The sequence below is a fragment of the Pinus tabuliformis genome, chromosome 2_2, assembly GCF_031772625.1.
Source record: "Pinus tabuliformis cultivar Carrire ecotype Pingquan chromosome 2_2, CPIR1, whole genome shotgun sequence".
Classification (NCBI taxonomy): Eukaryota; Viridiplantae; Streptophyta; class Pinopsida; order Pinales; family Pinaceae; genus Pinus; species Pinus tabuliformis.
Genome location: NC_142300.1, coordinates 417,882,452 through 417,900,637, shown reverse-complemented (window position 1 = coordinate 417,900,637; position 18,186 = coordinate 417,882,452).

The following is an 18,186-nucleotide window of genomic DNA, read 5'->3' as shown; positions in this document are numbered from 1 at the left end:
TCGTAACCGTGTTAAATTCATTTAAATGACAAAAAACAGATCCACCTTCTAACATCTTCATATTAAATAGATGCTTCATAAGAAATTCCTTATTTGAGGTCGAGGTTTTTTCATATAGTTTGACCAATGTCATCATTAAACCTTCTATTTTTGTTTCCTTTGAAATGTTGAATGCCACCGACGCTGCCAAACAGAGTCGTATTGTTCCTAGTGCCTTACTGTCAAGAATATCCCATTCTACATCCGTAATACTCGTCGACTTCTTTGATTTTTCACTCAATGGTAGGTACAAATATTTCTAATACAAATAATCTTCCATCTGCATCTTCCACAGTTGGTAGTTTTGGCCATTAAATTTCTAGACCATAGACCTACCATCTTCTGCCATTGCTCCCATTCGAACTAGGAACCCTTCTCTCCTGCGAGTTTATCAACCAAATAGACCTTTGGCTTTGATACTAGTTGTTATAAAATTAAATCACAGAGCAACGGAACACATGAAATATTGTGGAAACAAAAACAAAAAAAAGCATAAAACAAGAGAGACATAGATATACATGTTTCACCTAATTTGCGCTAGGTCCATAGAGAAACAGTTAGTCCTTCCTTTTATATTATCCAACAAAATGAAGAGATACAACCTACAACACTGTTGTAATTTCCTCTTCACTCTCACATAGTCTCCTCTCTCTTTCTCACTCAGAAAAATAATACACAACCACAATACAATTCCCTCATATAAACTGAGGGTTGCCTTCTGGGGCAAAAAACCCTAAATTAACATTTAGATCATCCGCCTAATGAACGACCCAAATTGACTACGAAATTATAATATATTACAAGGAAAATTTTCATCTATTTTTAGCTTCAAGGGTTTTGCCCCTGAACCCCCTAGCCAGGGGGGATGGTGCCCCCCCCCCCCCGGCCTCACGTGGAGGGGTGTACAGTCTTCTTAGGGTATACACCCGCCTGAAACAAGATCTCTGAATCAGGAAGATAATCAGGCTCCACACCCAACAAGATCTTAATTATATCATGAACAAGATCATAAAATATACACACTTCTTTAGCCCTCTTCCTTCACTTCGCACTTTTTCTGGCTTCCAGAGAGATAAAGAACTTGCTTGAGATTTTCTCTTCCAAATGAATTCAAATTGCTTCTTTTATAGTCTTTAGGTGTGGTCAAATAGCCCTCCTTAATGTTGACTTGATCGTCTTAAGGCCGACATGGTTTAGAGGTAGCATATTTCATTTTTGACTCAATACTAAACCTTTTTACATGATTCAGAAGCCCGAGAAGGGTCTCTTTAAAAGTACAATGAGTTTATTAACTCAGAATAAATCCTAGAAGTCCTCAATGGGGACTTTGACCTAAAACATGATGACCCAAGCATGAAACCCATGCTTTAATAAGTCATAATAATAATAATAATAATAATTTCATTTATTCTTTTGACAAGTACGTTACATGATGACTTAAATACATTAATGAAGACCGAACCTAATTACGTTTTCCAACACTCCCTCTTAACTAGGGAGGTATTCATCATATACAAGTACACGGAAGATCTCAACTATATGAACCATGTAAAAATTTTAGGCACCACAATGCCATGGACTAGATTCCTGACCAGGGGAATCTATCCATGTGGGACTAAGATGGACTCAAGCTTTCAACCTCTCTAGGTACCATTAGGATTACTTACTAACCATCAACCCAAGGATCCAAGTGTGTATCTGAGGTCAAATCTTTATGACCAACACCACCCTCCCAACTTCGGGACCTAGACATCAACACAAAGTTCCGACCAGATGTCCTCTAGGGAAATTCTTCACTCACAAAGCCTCAACACTCCTTGATCCAATAGATCAAGGACAACAAATCTCTCCCGACCAAATTGATAGGTAACCAGCATGCTATCAAAACCTTCGAGAGATTTACATGTACAAACACAACCCCAATCAATAATATACTTTCACATGTTCATAAACAAACACAAACCTTTGAGGTCTTTCAAACAACTGATGTTGCTTCTCAACACAATAGGACTATCACCTAAATCTTTGATAGAATATTCCTCAATCATGCACTTTCCTTTCCTACTTCACATGCAACAATGTATCCTTCAAATTGCATTCTCCAATCAAAACTATGTTATTCCCTTCCTCTCAACCAGGGAGATTTTGTCTATCCAAGCTCCCTCTTAATCTCAGTGAGATTTCTTCTATCTAGGCTCCCTCTTAACCCAGGGAGATCATCTTCTTCTTTTTGGAGAATCTTTCATGGCTTCCATCTTTCTTATCATATTGATTCATATATCATGCTTATCACATCAACTTTACTTGTAATCATCATCTCCATCTTGAAGATGATGTACCTGCACAACTTAGATAGCAAGTACAACCAAAACTATAGAAGCATGAAGTTAGCCATATCAAAATCTTATAATAATGGAAGCATTAGACTTTACAAACATAATTAGCAAGAGACTATACTTCAACTTCTTGCCCAAATTTTGTTACAAACCCTAAATCACATCAACAAATCAAAATATTAAACTCATCTAGGGTTTCAATATTCTTTCAACAATATGACAAGTTCTTTCATATAGCAAACCCTAGAAACAATTCAAACAAGTAATGTGTGTTAGGTCCCTATACTACTAGTGTAACCACTTATTGTTATTAGTACAACCCCCTTATTATATTTTTGTGCCCATGTAGTCCCCATATTGTTATTATTGTGCCCCATAGAAGACCACTATTGTTATTATTGTGCCTTTACATTATTATTGTTATGTCGACTTTGATTATATTATGACCCCTTAGACTCCTATATAGAGAAAGGAGGTCTTGTCATTTGTATCATCCAGGAATTGTTCATTTGTGTAATGTAAAGGAGGTTGCCCCCTCGAAGAGGCTTATTTCTAAGGCATTTATCTTTCTTTTCTATCTTTTTATGAGCTGGTTTCATAACATTTGGTATCAGAGCTTGGATTCTAGGGCTTCCCTGCTCTAAACAGGCCATCGTGGAATTTTTGCTATAATTTTTTTTTCTGCGACGTTTCAGAACCGAAGAAAAAAAAAAAAAACCCATTTGCGTTGAAATCTCTTTGAACTGTGGGTCCGAATTTCAAATCTTGTCTCGCTATATTTTCGGAGATTTGATCTGAGGAAGTTAGGGTTTTTGCAAGCTCCAAAATTCAATCTCAAATAGGTCATCGTGGAATTTGCGCTATAGCTTGTTTTCTATGACGTTTCAGAAGCTAAAAAAAAAACCATTTGAGCCGAAACTGTTCTGAACCTCGGGTCCAAATTGAAGATCTTGGTTCGCTATATTTTCAAATATAAAGTCCAAGACATTTAGGGTTTTTTTTAGGCTCTTGATTTACATCCCAAACAGGTGACCTGGGGAAAATCGTCATAACTATCTCTCTAAGCATCAGATTGAAATTTCATAAGAATTTATAGAAAGAGGATAGACTGTAGTTTTCTGTGTATCTTTTTCAAATACGAAGGTTGAAACAATGACACGTGGCACTTTGTACAAGTTCGCTCTTCTCAAAAGGTATATAATCAGGTCATCTTGGGAGATTGTTCATAACTCTTCCTTGCAGAATCCAATCTTGATCAGACTTGCGGGGTTAGAAAGAGGACTCATAGGGCTACTGCAGGACGAAATTTCAAAACTCGGAGATCTGAAATTATAGAGTTACAGTCGTTTCAATATCGAGCTCTTAAAACGAAGAAAAGACAATATGAGGAAGTTTGATGGCAAGGATCCGGTAAATTGGATACTATAGATGGAGCAATAGTTTAATCTACATGAGGTGCAACTGTTACAAAAGGTACTTATTGCATCTTCATATTTAGAACTGGGTCAATTTTTATGGTATAAATGGATTTGTTCTCATATACTACTTGTTACGTGGTCAATTTTAACGAAGGAAATGATAGCACATTATGAGGATATAAAGAGCAACACCTTCTTTAGCAAATTGATAAATCTCAAACAAAGGTGCTCAATGGAAGAGCACATAGAGGACTTCCAAAAGTTGAATATAAGGGTAAATGATATTCCAGAGAAGCAAAGGATTGATGTCTTCATAGGGACTTTAAAGGATAACATTCAACATGAGGTTCGTCTTTGAGATCCTGATTCATTAGAGAAGGCATTCAAATTGGCAAGAAAAATTGAAAGCAGAATTATGGAAACAAAGAATCCTACCACTCACAACTATAAATATGGAAATGTTTTTGCTCCTAGCCTTCCACAAACTACAAGGTTTACACCACGACAATTGGAAGAAAAAAGAGAAAAAGGGTTTTGTTACATTTGTGATAGCAAATACACTAAAGGTCATAAGTGTGTTGAGAATAAATTATTTTACATAGATTGTGAAGAGGAGGAAGAAAAGGATCAAGAAACATCAAAAGAAGGGGATATACACCAGGAGCCAACCCCAGAGAAAGAATAAATTAATCTGACCATATCTTGTAAAGAATTGGCAAGAATTACCACTCCTCAAACTCTCAAGATAGAAGGACATATCAAGAAGAAAAAGGTTCAAGAAGTGAAATATCACACAGAGAAAGAAGAAATGAATCTGACCATATATTGTAATGCATTGGCCGGAATTACCACTCCTCAAACTATCAAGATAGAAGGACGTATCAAGAAGAAAAATGTTCAAGAAGTGAAAGATCACATCGAACATTAAGAAATGAATCCGACCATATCTTGTAATGCATTGGAAGAAATTACCACTCCTCAAACTCTCAAGATAGAAGGACATATCAAGAAGAAAAAGGTTCAAGAAGTCAAAGATCACATCAAGAAAGAAGAAGTGAATTTAACCATATCTTGTAATGCATTGGCTGGAATTACCACTCGCTAAACATCAAGATAGAAGGACATATCAAGAAGAAAAATGTTCAAGAAGTGAAAGATCAGATCGAGCATCACGAAATGAATCCAACCATATCTTGTAATGCATTGGAAGAAATTACCACTACTCAAACTCTCAAGATAGAAGGACATATCAAGAAGAAAAAGATTCAAGCAGTGAAATATCACATCTAGCATCAATAAAAAGTTCTCCAACTTTTAAAGGATAACGCCACTTTGGTGCAGAATCGAATGAAACAACAGGTAGATCAACATCACAGTGAAAGAAGTTTTGATGTAGGCAATTGGGTATTTTTACGGCTACATCTCAAGAAAGCTATTTATGAGAAGGAAATGTTGGCAATACTACATGCACTTAAGAAATGGCGACTTTACCTAATGGGAAGACACTTCAAGGTAAAAATGGATCATGATAGTCTTAAATATTTTTTAGAACAAAGATTATCTTTAGAAGAACAAAAAAATGGGTCACAAATGTGTTGGGTTATGACTTTGAAATCATCTACAAAAAAGGGAAGCAAAATGTTGTTGCAGATGCATTCTCAAGAAAGGATGAGGATGTGGAAACATTGTTTTATGCTATTTCTATTATCCAACCAGATTGGATAAACAAAGCAAGGGATGAATGGAAGAAGGACGAAGAAGTGTGGCCACTCATTCAAAAGTTGCAGAAGATCCTAGTTCAAACAATATTTCTAGAACTTGACGAGGAAGGAAAAATCATATTGGAACCTGGAGCAGTCACAGAAACAAGAACTCGATAGCTACGAAATCGATCAATTTCAGAGTATCTCATCAAGTGGAAGAACTTACCTGCTGAAGATTCCACATGGGAGGACAATAATTTTATACAGAAGCATCAAGAACTACTTAAGCGTTGAGGAACCCACTTTTTGAAGGAGAGGGGCATGTTAGGTCCCTATACTACTAGTGTAACGACTTATTGTTATTAGTACAACCCCCTTATTATATTTTTGTGCCCATGTAGTCCCCATATTATTATTATTGTGCCCCATAGAAGACCACTATTGCTATTATTATGCCCTTACATTATTATTGTTATGTCGGCTCTGATTATATTATGACCCCTTAGACTCCTATATATAGAAAGGAGGTTTGCTATTATTGTGCCCTTACATTATTATTGTTATGTCGGCTCTGATTATATTATGACCCCTTAGACTCCTATATATAGAAAGGAGGTCTTGTCATTTGTATCATCCAGGAATTGTTCATTTGTGTAATGTAAAGGAGGTTTCCCCCTTGAAGAGGCTTATTTTTAAGGCGTTTATCTTTCTTTCTATCTTTTTGTGAGCTGGTTTCATAACAATGTGTCTAATAACTATTGGAATTCATATGTTATACTCCTCACTGGGATTTCATACATATCCTAGATTTCATACAATAGCTTTAACAATCAACACCGATCACAACTTAATTAACAACATAACTAGCTTCTACTAGGGTTTGATGTACACCCTAGATTTCTCATTTACATAATCTCAACAATCACTATATAGATTCATAGATTCCAGATTGTCATATCACACATACTAGATAATTTAACTACTACCAGTGTTTAGTTGCAAAACCCTAGATTTCATAAACAACATCATCTTATAATATCAAACTTAGACAAGGGCTTATATTAGACCCTAAAACTTATGACCATCAATAATTAGGTCAACACACATATCTAGGAATTCATTATCATGCATAAGCATATCATATGTCAGATAACATTATTAGGGTTTTGACAAAATGGACACATATACACCTAGGGTTTCATTCCTAGGATCTTATTCTAAAGACATAACAAGGGTTTTTCTTATAGGCCCAACCAAACCCTAAAGATTTAGGGTTTCATAACATAGCAAAGCAAACCCTATTATACCAAAAATTCAAAGGTTTGGGATCTTAGACAACATCATTCAACCCTAACAAGTTAGGCTTTCATGATCATACCAAAACCCCAAACATCATAAAAAACTCAAATAAAATTTCCAGAAACCCTAAGAAGGTTAGGGTTTCACACATTATCATACCCTTAAGTTAGGGTTTTCTAGAGAACCTTTCTAGGGTTCTATATAATCAATCAAGAATATGAGGAGGGTAGATTTATCAAATGATGAATCACCCAAAACAAGAATCATTATGATTCAATACAGCTAGACATAATGATGTTAGTAATAGATTATCAAATGAATAAACCTTTATTATGAAGAGATCAATGTTTTGTAGTTTAAGGCATACCTTTGTTCCTTGACAAACCTTGTCTTGGGAGGCCCTCTTCTATACTCCTTGAGGATTTAGCAGATGTTTTCCTAATCAAGACAATAGAGGTAGAATGGTGATTAATATTTAATATAACCAAAGCTTAAAGAAGTACATGAAACCAAAAGCTAAAAATAAATGAGAAGTACATGAAACCAAAAGCTTGAGGGATATTTCTAAACTTACAAAAACTTTCCAAAAACATGTTAAAACCTATAAATACTAAACATCAAAAATAAAAAATAGAATATCTAAGACTAAAAGCAAAGGACTTAGTAGTGTAAGTCCCTTATGTCACAATCTTCAGGTTTGGCTTTCTTTAGGGCTTCTTCTTCAGCAATATTAGCTTAATCTCTTTCTCTATTCTTATTCCTTGGATTGTCTAGACAGTCACTCCTGTAGTGACCCTTCTTATGACATTGGTAGCATTCTACCTTGGACATGTCCACCTTCCTTTTCGGTCCTTTTGATTTCTTGAAGTTTCCTTTGTGACGAGCAATGTATGCATTTGAAACTTCTTCAAGGTTGGAAAATAATGAGATCCTTAATCTTCTTGGTTGCAAGCATTCCATAGTTCTTCAAAAGTGGGAGCTACCTTCCAACTGTTAAGTCCTGCAACAAATTCACCCCAAGAAGGTGGCAACCCTAATAGAGCAGTGATCACAAGTTCTTTGTTTGGAACAACTTCATCAATGGACAAAATATCATCTCTAATTCTTGCTATCTCACAAAGAAGGAGGCCATTGTGTCTTCTTTAGCCATCTTTGTGGTCCTTAGTTCATTATTCAAGCTTACTACTTAAGCAATGTTTTCAATAGTGAATAACTCTTACAAGGCCTCATACATTTCTTGAGCATGGTCAATGTTGGCTATGTATGGGACAAGGTTGTCCTTTATTCCTTCTACCATTAGAGTCATGGCCACTAATTCTAATTCTCTAAACTTCACTTTATCAGCATCACTAGAGTCTTTTGTAGGCTTCTTTACTTTTCCTCTAACCAAGTCTAGTACCTTGTTCTTTTCAAGAATGAGGTCAATCCTCTTCTTCCAAGACCTGTAGTTTGAGGCTCCTTCAAGTTTGTTCTCTCCCTTGATTGAGTTAGACATTGTCCTTGAAGATAGTAGACTTCTTCCCTTGAATAATCATTTTGAATGATTCCTTGATCAAGTACTTGAGACTGCCTTTTTCTTCTTTCTTCACTAAAGCTCTGAAACCATGTTAGAAAATCAGAAAGGCAGAAATATTTTCTTATACTTGATAATTACTTGTGATGTTCTTGATTTCTTATTAGATTTCCTTTATATCTTCTTTCCTTTTAGTTCATCAAGCAATTACCAAAGCAATAACACATAAATCAATGGACACCAGATATAGGCACACAACCAGGGAAAAACCCCTCTCTAAGGGAAAACCCAGTCAATAATTATTCCTTCAATAGTTTTACTAAGATAACCCAAGACTCTAGACCTTGACACAAAATTTCCTCCACACCAAGTGAACATTCTTCTTCCTTTGTAGATGATCTTATTTGACCTGGCAGTAGCAGCAGCGGTAGCAACACTATGCAGAACTTTCTTGGAACCAATAACTTCGACCTTGCTTTGAAGACTTTGATCTTGGTTGAAAGCCTTCGATCTTGACTTAGGAACTTCAATCTTGGCCCAATACAACTTCGTGAGGCAACAACACCCAACAACAACAACTCCGACCTATACTTGTTCTAGCAACATCAACAAGAGAAACTCGATCTTCCAATTTAGGGCACGAGGGAGAGAGAGAGATGCACCAAAATTTCAATTTTCCTTTCTTTTGTCATCTTGACCAAACTCTCACTTCTTTAGCCCTCTTCTTTCACTTCTCACTTTTTCTGGCTTCTAGAGAGATAACCAACTTGCTTGAGATATTCTCATCCAAATGAATTCGAACTACTTCTTTTATAGCCTTTAGGTGAGGCTGAATAACCCTCCTTAAGGCCGACTTGATCGTATTAAGGCCGACATGGTGTGGAGGCAACACATTTCATTTTTTACTCAATAGTAAACCTTTTTACATGATTCAAAAGCCTAAAAGGGGTCTCTTTAAAAGTACAATGACTCTATTAACTTAGAATAAATCCTAGAAGTCCTCAATGGGGACTTTGACCTAAAATATGATAACCTAAGCATGAAACCCATGCTTTTATAAGTCATAATAATAATAATAATAATAATAATTCTTTTATTTATTCTTTTGACAAGTACATTACATGATGGCTTAAATACATTAACGAAGACCGAACCTAGTTACGTTTTCCAACAAGATATTTATAAGCAAATGTCCCCCAGAAGCTAATGAAAGTGGTCTTAGCTTGGTCTTTTTTACTAATTTGAATTTGGTTATACCAAGTAAACCCATCTAGAAACTAGAAGAATTTCTTCCTTGACAAAACATCTTGAACTTAATCAATGAAAGTTAAGGCTAAGTGATCCTTTCTAGTGGATTTGTTTAACTCATAGTAGTTTACACATATTCTCCACTTCCCATTTTTCTTTATGAACAATAACCAAACGGGACACCCACTCATTGTCATAAATAGGATAAATGAGTCAAGCATTCAAGAGTTTATGTAGTTTTTCTTTGACAATGTCCTTTAGTGCAAGGTTCATCCTTCTTTGGGGTTGGCAAATGGGCTTTTGACATTGTTTAGTTTCCCTTTCATCCCCTTATAATCCTAGGGAAAAGAATCAATGTGCTTCCCCAAAGTAGTGGCTAGTTCTTGTTCTTGATCAATAGTAATAGTGGTGTTGATTTTTTACAGTTTAGAGGGGCGAATTTTAATTATTTTAGTGTTATGTTTTTCAGATCCAACACTGAGTTATTGTGTCCAGTCATGGTTCTTTGAATTGGTAGGTTGTCTTATAGGTTGATCACAATTTAGGCCATTGCTTCACATAATATTAGGGTAGTGGTTTAGAAAATTATCAATCAAATCATCTTCATCAACTTGTTTTCTACTAAGAGTTTTTTCAATTGTACAAACATGATGGGATAAGGAGAGGATGAAATTGTATTCTTCTCCATCTTCTACCCAAAGAGGAAAATCTTCCTAAACCAAAGTTTGAGAAAGAGGTTACAAGGTTGTTTCCGAGATTGCCCATTAGTGGTACAAGTTTTTTTTATTTTTGTTCTTCCAAAAAGAAAATTGTTCGTTGTTTTTTTCTATGAGAGAAAAGAATAATTGCAACTTTGACACCTCCTCGGCAATAGGGCCAAAAAGTGATGGGCCTCGCTATTTGAAAAATAATGTTGTAGCCCTGAGGGACTCAACTTTATTATGCTAACTCGAGGTTCATACAAACATAAGAGGTATCATGCATTACATATGCAATTTACAATTGTTTCCTTTCTTTTAATGTACACTAATCTATGTAATATTTGACTTTTTTAATCTGGTGAACGAAGCGGTAATGTTAATCAACTATTACTTTATCTTGTCTAGCCTAGTAGGAGGTGAAGATTCAAGCATCTAAGTGCAAAAATAAAGGTTGTAATAAATCAAGGAAAACAAAGTTGCAGAAATAAAAGTGTTAGAAAGTAGAGCTATAAGAAATCAACTACAATAATGGCATTCTAGAAACTACTATATGTTGCAAGGAAAACAATGCTACACTAATGTTGCAAATAAAGTAAAGCAATCCAATCAGCAAAACTGAAATAAGACAATCCTACAGACAATCTTGTAGTTGCAACAACCTCCTTCTCAGGCCCTACTCATTCATTTAATCATACCAAATTGACTAACTGAGATGTTTTGCAAATAAACAATATGGCATCCTAAGGAATAAATAAAAAACAATGCTTCTAGGTTTGTTCTATAGGAAGCCTCATATATGATAAAAAAGTAATAAATGAATAAAGGAGTGGTGGAATTAAACTGTGAGACTAACAATAACTTATGGAAACTAATATCAACACTCAACAAATTTTATCTATAGGCATCTACATGAACATGAAATTATGTAAATATCATTTCGCAACAAACATAAATTATAACAACTTGAATAAACAAGTGGAAATAAGGTATAGAAAGTACAATAAGTGTTTCAGAGTGCCTATGGGTAGGTCCTCCCTGAGGTGCTCAGGAACCTTAAGCAAAATCAACTCAAGAAACTTGCAAAAAAGGTTTTTTTTTTTTTAATAGAAAATTGTCATTACAGAAAGTAGAAATGTAGAAGTTGGAAAATATACAAAGTAACAATATCCTTTTCTTCACACTTCAGTAGCTCTCCTACTAGCTCGAGCTCCCCTTCTTATGCAAAATGTGAGGGAGCGACTTCCTCAATAGTTGTGCTATGTTTCCCTATGAAAATCCCCAAAATTATGGTGATTGTCTCCCTAGGGCTTACTACACAACCACCTTGCCTTTAACTATTGATAGCCCTAATTTTCTAGCGATCTTGTAGGTAGCTATTAACAGTCGAGGGGACAGGGCCCCTATCTTCATGGTAGGTTGTTGGAGGAACTCATTGATCTTCAAAGAGGTTTCCAAAGGTCACAAAAATAATCAATATGGATAAATACTTTGGGCACACATTTCAACATAAGGAATGACATGTAAATTAACATAATGCAAAATAATCAAGGTTAGAAGTACATGAATTCCTAGGTGACAGAGGTTATAGATGGGCCTTTAGATGTACAATTCAAAGGCCCATCACAATCAAAGGGTTTTAGGATGTTCTTATCAATATCTAGTGATATTAGGGGCATTCTTTAATATCCCATGAACATAGGTCCTATGACATAGGTTGACTAAGTGGAGACCTTGTGGTGGCTAGTTGGTGATTAAATTCCCAAAGAGATAAGTGTTATGGTTTAATTGTAATTATTTGAATTAATGTTATTATGTCATGAATTGAACTATGAACTATTCCACGTGTTTAAGCTTTCATTATAATTGTGGTATCATTTTCCATTGGATTTTTTATTGTGTTTTTATGAGACTTATGCACTATCATGCTTGCATTCATTAATTAGTTGATAACAGGATAATGAATAATACGATATCATAGCTATAAGATGCATATTACAACCTTGTAGATGGCTAGTATAATTATAATATGGTAGAAAAGCAAGAAGAGGAAGGAAATGTATGGTTTCAAGAAACACCCCATGTCCTCAACTATGTACAATGAGTACTAGGTACATTGCATGTAGAAATTAATAAAATTTTGCTACTACTGATGTATTGGAACTTAAAACAAGAGATTACAAATTTCCTCTATTATTCTGTGGAATGGAAATCACAATTTAGAAACACATGAAATGACATGCAACCATTAAAATGCCACAAGAACACAATGATTTACAAGGGAACCCAATTGGGAAAAACCCCTCCATTACTTTTCATTATTAGATGAGAATGAGAAACTATTATAGTGTCTTGCTTCGAATTTGAAGCACACCCTGCACTGTAAACCTATTCTCCTGCTGAGTGTCCTGCTTTGGCCAATACTTAGCCAATTTAAGACCCCATCTTGCTCTTATTTCCTTGTGCAATCCTGAAGGAAATTAGCTCTTAAAAGATAGGAATTTTCTCCCATTTGCTTGCGCAATTCCCAATAAATGATTCACTTGTTTAATTGCTAAGGTTGTACACTCAACTAGTATACAATTGATAATTACATTGTGCCTTTTCCTCCACTCTAACTAGGCAATTCAAATTCCATACATGTATGGGTTATTTTTAGCTTATTTATTAGTTTAAATGAGAGATCGTTGAGTTAACAACAATTCTACTACTCAATTAACTTAATTAGTTGCTTGAGCTCAGTTAACTGAGTCAAACTGAACTAGATTGCTAATTTTTAGCAATCACTACATTCATAACTCTACTTCTAGCCTATAACTCGAATTTATTAAGTAAACAAGTAGACAAAGCCATGTCACACAAGTTAACTGCCATCCAAGTCATCCTGTTGATGTGGATAATCGAATTACTAAATTTGACTAAGGCACAAGTCAAATTTAGCCTTTCTTGCTACATTTTCTAACACTCCCTCTTAGCAAGAAAGAGATTTTTCACCACCCCTATCCTACATCTTTGGAATTCAAATTTGCCTCTTGACAATGCCTTTGTCAACATATCTACATCCTACTCGTCAGTTGGAATGTATTGTAGCATCATAATTCTCCTATGCACACAATCTCACGAGTGATGGTACCTAATATCAATGTGCTTAGACCTGTCATGACATACTAGATTCTCAAAGAGTTTGATACAACTCTGATTATCACAATAAATCATTGTCGGTTCCATCTGTTGAATGAAAATACCCACAAGTATTCTCCTCATCCATATGGCCTCACATGTTGTTTGACTTACAACCATGTATTTAGCCTCTACTAAGCTGAGTGCCACATACCTGTATCTCCTGCTATACCAGGAAATAGTTGTAGACCCAACACTAATGATAACACCTGAAATGCTTTTCCTGTCTAATGGACTCCCTACCTAATCTGCATCGGTGAAGCCTTGGAGCTTCACTCCCTTTGTCCTGCTGCACCATAACCCACACTCGGTTGTGCCTCTAAGGTACCTCAAAACATGCTTTGTTGCCTTCCAATTCAACTTGGTAGGCTTCACCATGGCTTGATTCAACTAATTAACTACATAACATATGTCGGGCCTTGTGTTCACCAGATACATCAAGGATCCCACAAGCTGTCTATAGATAGTAGCATTTATTGCTTCACCAAAAGAAACACTCTCCTTCCTCCAGTTTGTAGTTAGAGGTGTGTCCATAGGTTTGTATTTCTCCATGTGAAATCGTTGAGGTATTTCAGAGGCATACTTCCCCTGACTCACAAGAAGCTCACCATCACCCTGCTATACTTCCAACTCAAGGAAGTAATGCATCAAGTGTTGAAATATGTAACTAGGTTCGGTCTTCATAATGCCATATATAATCATGATTTTATGTATTTAATGTAAAAAGAAAAAGAAAAAATTATTATTGTTATTCCTGAGGCATGGGTTTCATGCTTAAGGGAAATTTACTTTTAGGTGAAGCACCCATTGAGTGCTTCTAGGTTTGTCATAAAGTCAATTGAGTCATTGTCATCTATTGAAGACCCATTTGGGCATGTTACATATTGTAAAGAAAATTTATTTGAGTCAAAAGACTCTCCAAGGCCTCGTGCAAAGATAAAGTCGGCCTACATGAAGGGACATGTCAACCTACAGATAGCAATTTGTACCTGAAACAAGCCTATAAATAAGAAGGAACTGGACCTCATTTGGGGACTCACTCAAGCAAGTTTGAACTTCTCAAGATAGAAGATGGAAAAAGATGAAAAAGAAGGAGAAGAACTAGATCAAAATTTTTGGGCCTCTCTCTCTCTCTCTCTCTCTCTCTCTCGTGTTAGGGTTTCTACATTTGTTGGGCAAAAGAATTTGTTGGACAAAAGAATTTGTTGGGCATAAGAATTTGTTGGACAGAATAATTTGTTGGGCAAAATAATTTGTTGGGCAGGTTGAAGTTGCAGAAGAATTTGCTGGGCAGGTTGAAGTTGCAGAAGAATTTGCTGGGCAGGTTGAAGTTCCAAAAGAATCTGTTGGGTAAGTCGAAATAAAAAAAGTTAAACAAAGTCTTTCGGTAGAAATCACATGACATAATTTTTTGGCCAACGCATTTCGAACCAACAAGTGTAGTTCATCATCAGGACCAGATGAAGAGGCAGACCATGACAAAGGCTTGAATAGAGAGCAATGTAGAGACATAATTTCAAGTAACGACTATATTTGAACAATAATGTTTCAATTATAATATTAATTTATTAATATATTAAAAACAAATATTATTAAGTAACGACTATATTAAACGGCTAATTTTTTGAAAAAAATATCTAAATAATGATATTATTCCATTAATTTATTAAAATTATTAATAGGTAACGGCTATATTAAACAACTAGTTTTTGAAAAATAATATTTAAAATAATTTATTAAAACCAATTATTACTAGTTCTTGAAAAATAATATTTAAATAATGATATTAGTTTATTAATTTATTAAAATATTAATATGTAATGGTTATATTAAAGCAGTTGTCTATAACGCGACTTTTTGAAAGCCTTTCCGGCGGGTTTTTCCGGTCGAAATCCGGTAGGAATTTATTGGAATCGCAAGTTTATAGCTAGTTTCTGCACAATGAAAGCGTCCCAGGGGTTTTCCAGGGTGCTGAATCCAAATATGCAGTTAAAAAACCATTTTAACTGCAACAAATCAAGATTTAGCCTCAATTTCTTCCGCCGGATTCCGTCACCGGAATCTCCAAAAAGTCGCATTATAGACAACTCCTATATTAAATGGCTAGTTTTTGAAAAATAATATTTAAACTGTGATATTAGTTTATTAATCTATTAAAAACAAATATTAATAAGTAATCGCTATATTAAATAACTAGTTTTTAAAATAAATAAATAGTCAAAGTCAAACTTTAAAGGAGGGGAGTCAAAAATTATAAAAACGAGTGACGGTCCTAATCGAGACAAGATCATTTGATAAATAAAATAAAATAAAAGAAATTAAAAATAATTAATGGAAAAATAAATAAAATGAAACAAAAATATACAAAACTCAAATTATATACATATAAATAATAAATAATAAAATAAAAATAAATAAATAAAAACAGAAACATATATATATATATATATATATATATATATATATATATATATATATATATATATATATCCAAAAAAAAATCAATAAATAAAACGAGGTCAACAATAAAATATGGGGCTCAGGCCCATTAAACGAATAACAAAAATACTAAAAGGAGTTAAGAACGAATAGGATGATAAAATACATAAAAAACACAAAGGATCGAGAAAATAAATCTAATGAAGAATAAATCAACACCAAATACTATAAAAAGAATGTTAATACCTACCAAAAAAAAAACCAGGAGGACAAGACAGGGACCCAACTTCTACTAATATTCCAACCATCATCTCTATTCAAATTATTGGGTTTTTTTTTTCATTTTTTAGGGCCTTCCTCAATTTACGATGATGAAAATGACTAACCTTAGCAACAACTTAGCAACGACTTGGGCCTCCTCAATGTAGATGTGATGCTTAAATTTATCTACATGCTTCGCCAAAGCAAAGAAGCGGGTCCTACCATGCTTGATGTCAGCAGCATGCTCACAAATCCTTTGATTAATCGAGCGACCAGTCTCACCAATGTAGGGAGTCCCACAAGAGCATGGGATAATGTAAACACCCTTCATATTCTTAAGGTCCACTGGGTCTTTTACAGATCTAAGGGAGCTCCGTATGGTATTTAAAGGCTGAAAGGTTGAAGCCACCTTACGCTTCCTTAGGATCCTTGCAATCTTGTCAGTAGTCCCTTGGATAAAAAGGAAGATGAACACCAGAAAATCGATCCTTGGTATCTTTCTTAGCACTAGGACCTTTTTTAACTTTGAGGAAAGCCTTAGTACATTGGTGTCTATTATACCCATTATTAAATAAAACACTTAGGAGATGTGCTTTCTCTTCCTTGAGATAGTTCTCATTAGAAACTCTTAAAGCTCTAATCGCTAAGGTGTTGAGAACACCAAGCTTTTGAGCTGGGAAATGATGAGAATTAGCATGAAGATATTGTTCCGTATGAGTTTTCTTACGATATACTTGATGAGAGAAAGAGCCATTATCATTCGTTGAGAGGAGGACGTCAAGGAAGGGAAGACTACCATTACATTCAAATTCCATGGTGAACTTTATAGAACTAGATTGATTGTTAAGATGGAGGAAAATTAGTTCCAACTTTTCTTTACCATGGGACCAGATGACGAAAGTGTCATCCACAAACCTCTTCCACAACTTAGGCAAAAGACAAGAAGAGGCTAAGGCCTTTGTGTTAGAAAATCAGCTCACAAAAAGATAAAAAGATGGATCAACACCTTAGAATTCAGCCTCTTCGAGGGGCAACCTCCTTTACATTACACAAATGAACAATTCTTGGATGATACAAATGACAAGACCTCCTTTCTATATATAGAAGTCTAAGGGGTCATAATATAATCAGAGCCGACATAACAATAATAATGTAAGGGCACAATAATAACAATATGGGGACTACATGGGTACAACAATATAATAAGAGGGTTATATTAATAACAATAAGGGGTTACACTAGTAGTATAGGGGCCTAACATGCTCCTCTCCTTAAAAAAGTGTTGTCCTCAGCGCTTGAGTAGTTCTTAATGCTTTTGTATAAAAATATTGTCCTCCCATGTGGAATATTCAGCGGGTAATTTCTTCCACTTGATGAGATACTTTGGAATCGATCGATTTCGTAGCTGTCGGGTTCTTATTTCTGTGACTGCTCCAGGTTCCAATATGATTTTTCCCACAGTGACCTGTTTGGAGCAGTGAAACCCTAGAATCCAAAGCTTTGATACCAAATGTTAGGAAACCAACTCACAAAAAGATAAAAATATGGATCAAATCCTTAGAATTTAGCCTCTTCGAGGGGGCAACCTCCTTTACATTACACAAATGAACAATTCTTGGATAATACAAATGACAAGACCTCCTTTCTATATATAGGAGTCTAAGGGGTCATAATATAATCAGATCCGACATAACAATAATAATGTAAGGGCATAATAATAACAATAGGGACTTCTATGGGGCACAATAATAACAATATGGGGACTACATGGGTACAATAATATTATAAGGGGGTTGTACTAATAACAATAAGGGGTTACACTAGTAATATAGGGGCCTAACACATTGATTCAAAATCCTCCATGAATAGATTATCTACCAAAAGGGAGAGGGGGGAACCCATGGCAACACCGCAAGTTTGCTCATAGAATTCCCCAAGCGACATCGCAAGTTTGCTCATAGAATTCCCCATCGAATGAAAAGAAAGTATAAGTAATACAAATACCAACTAAATAAGTCGTATCAGGATCTGTGATGCGCTTGATGACTTTGA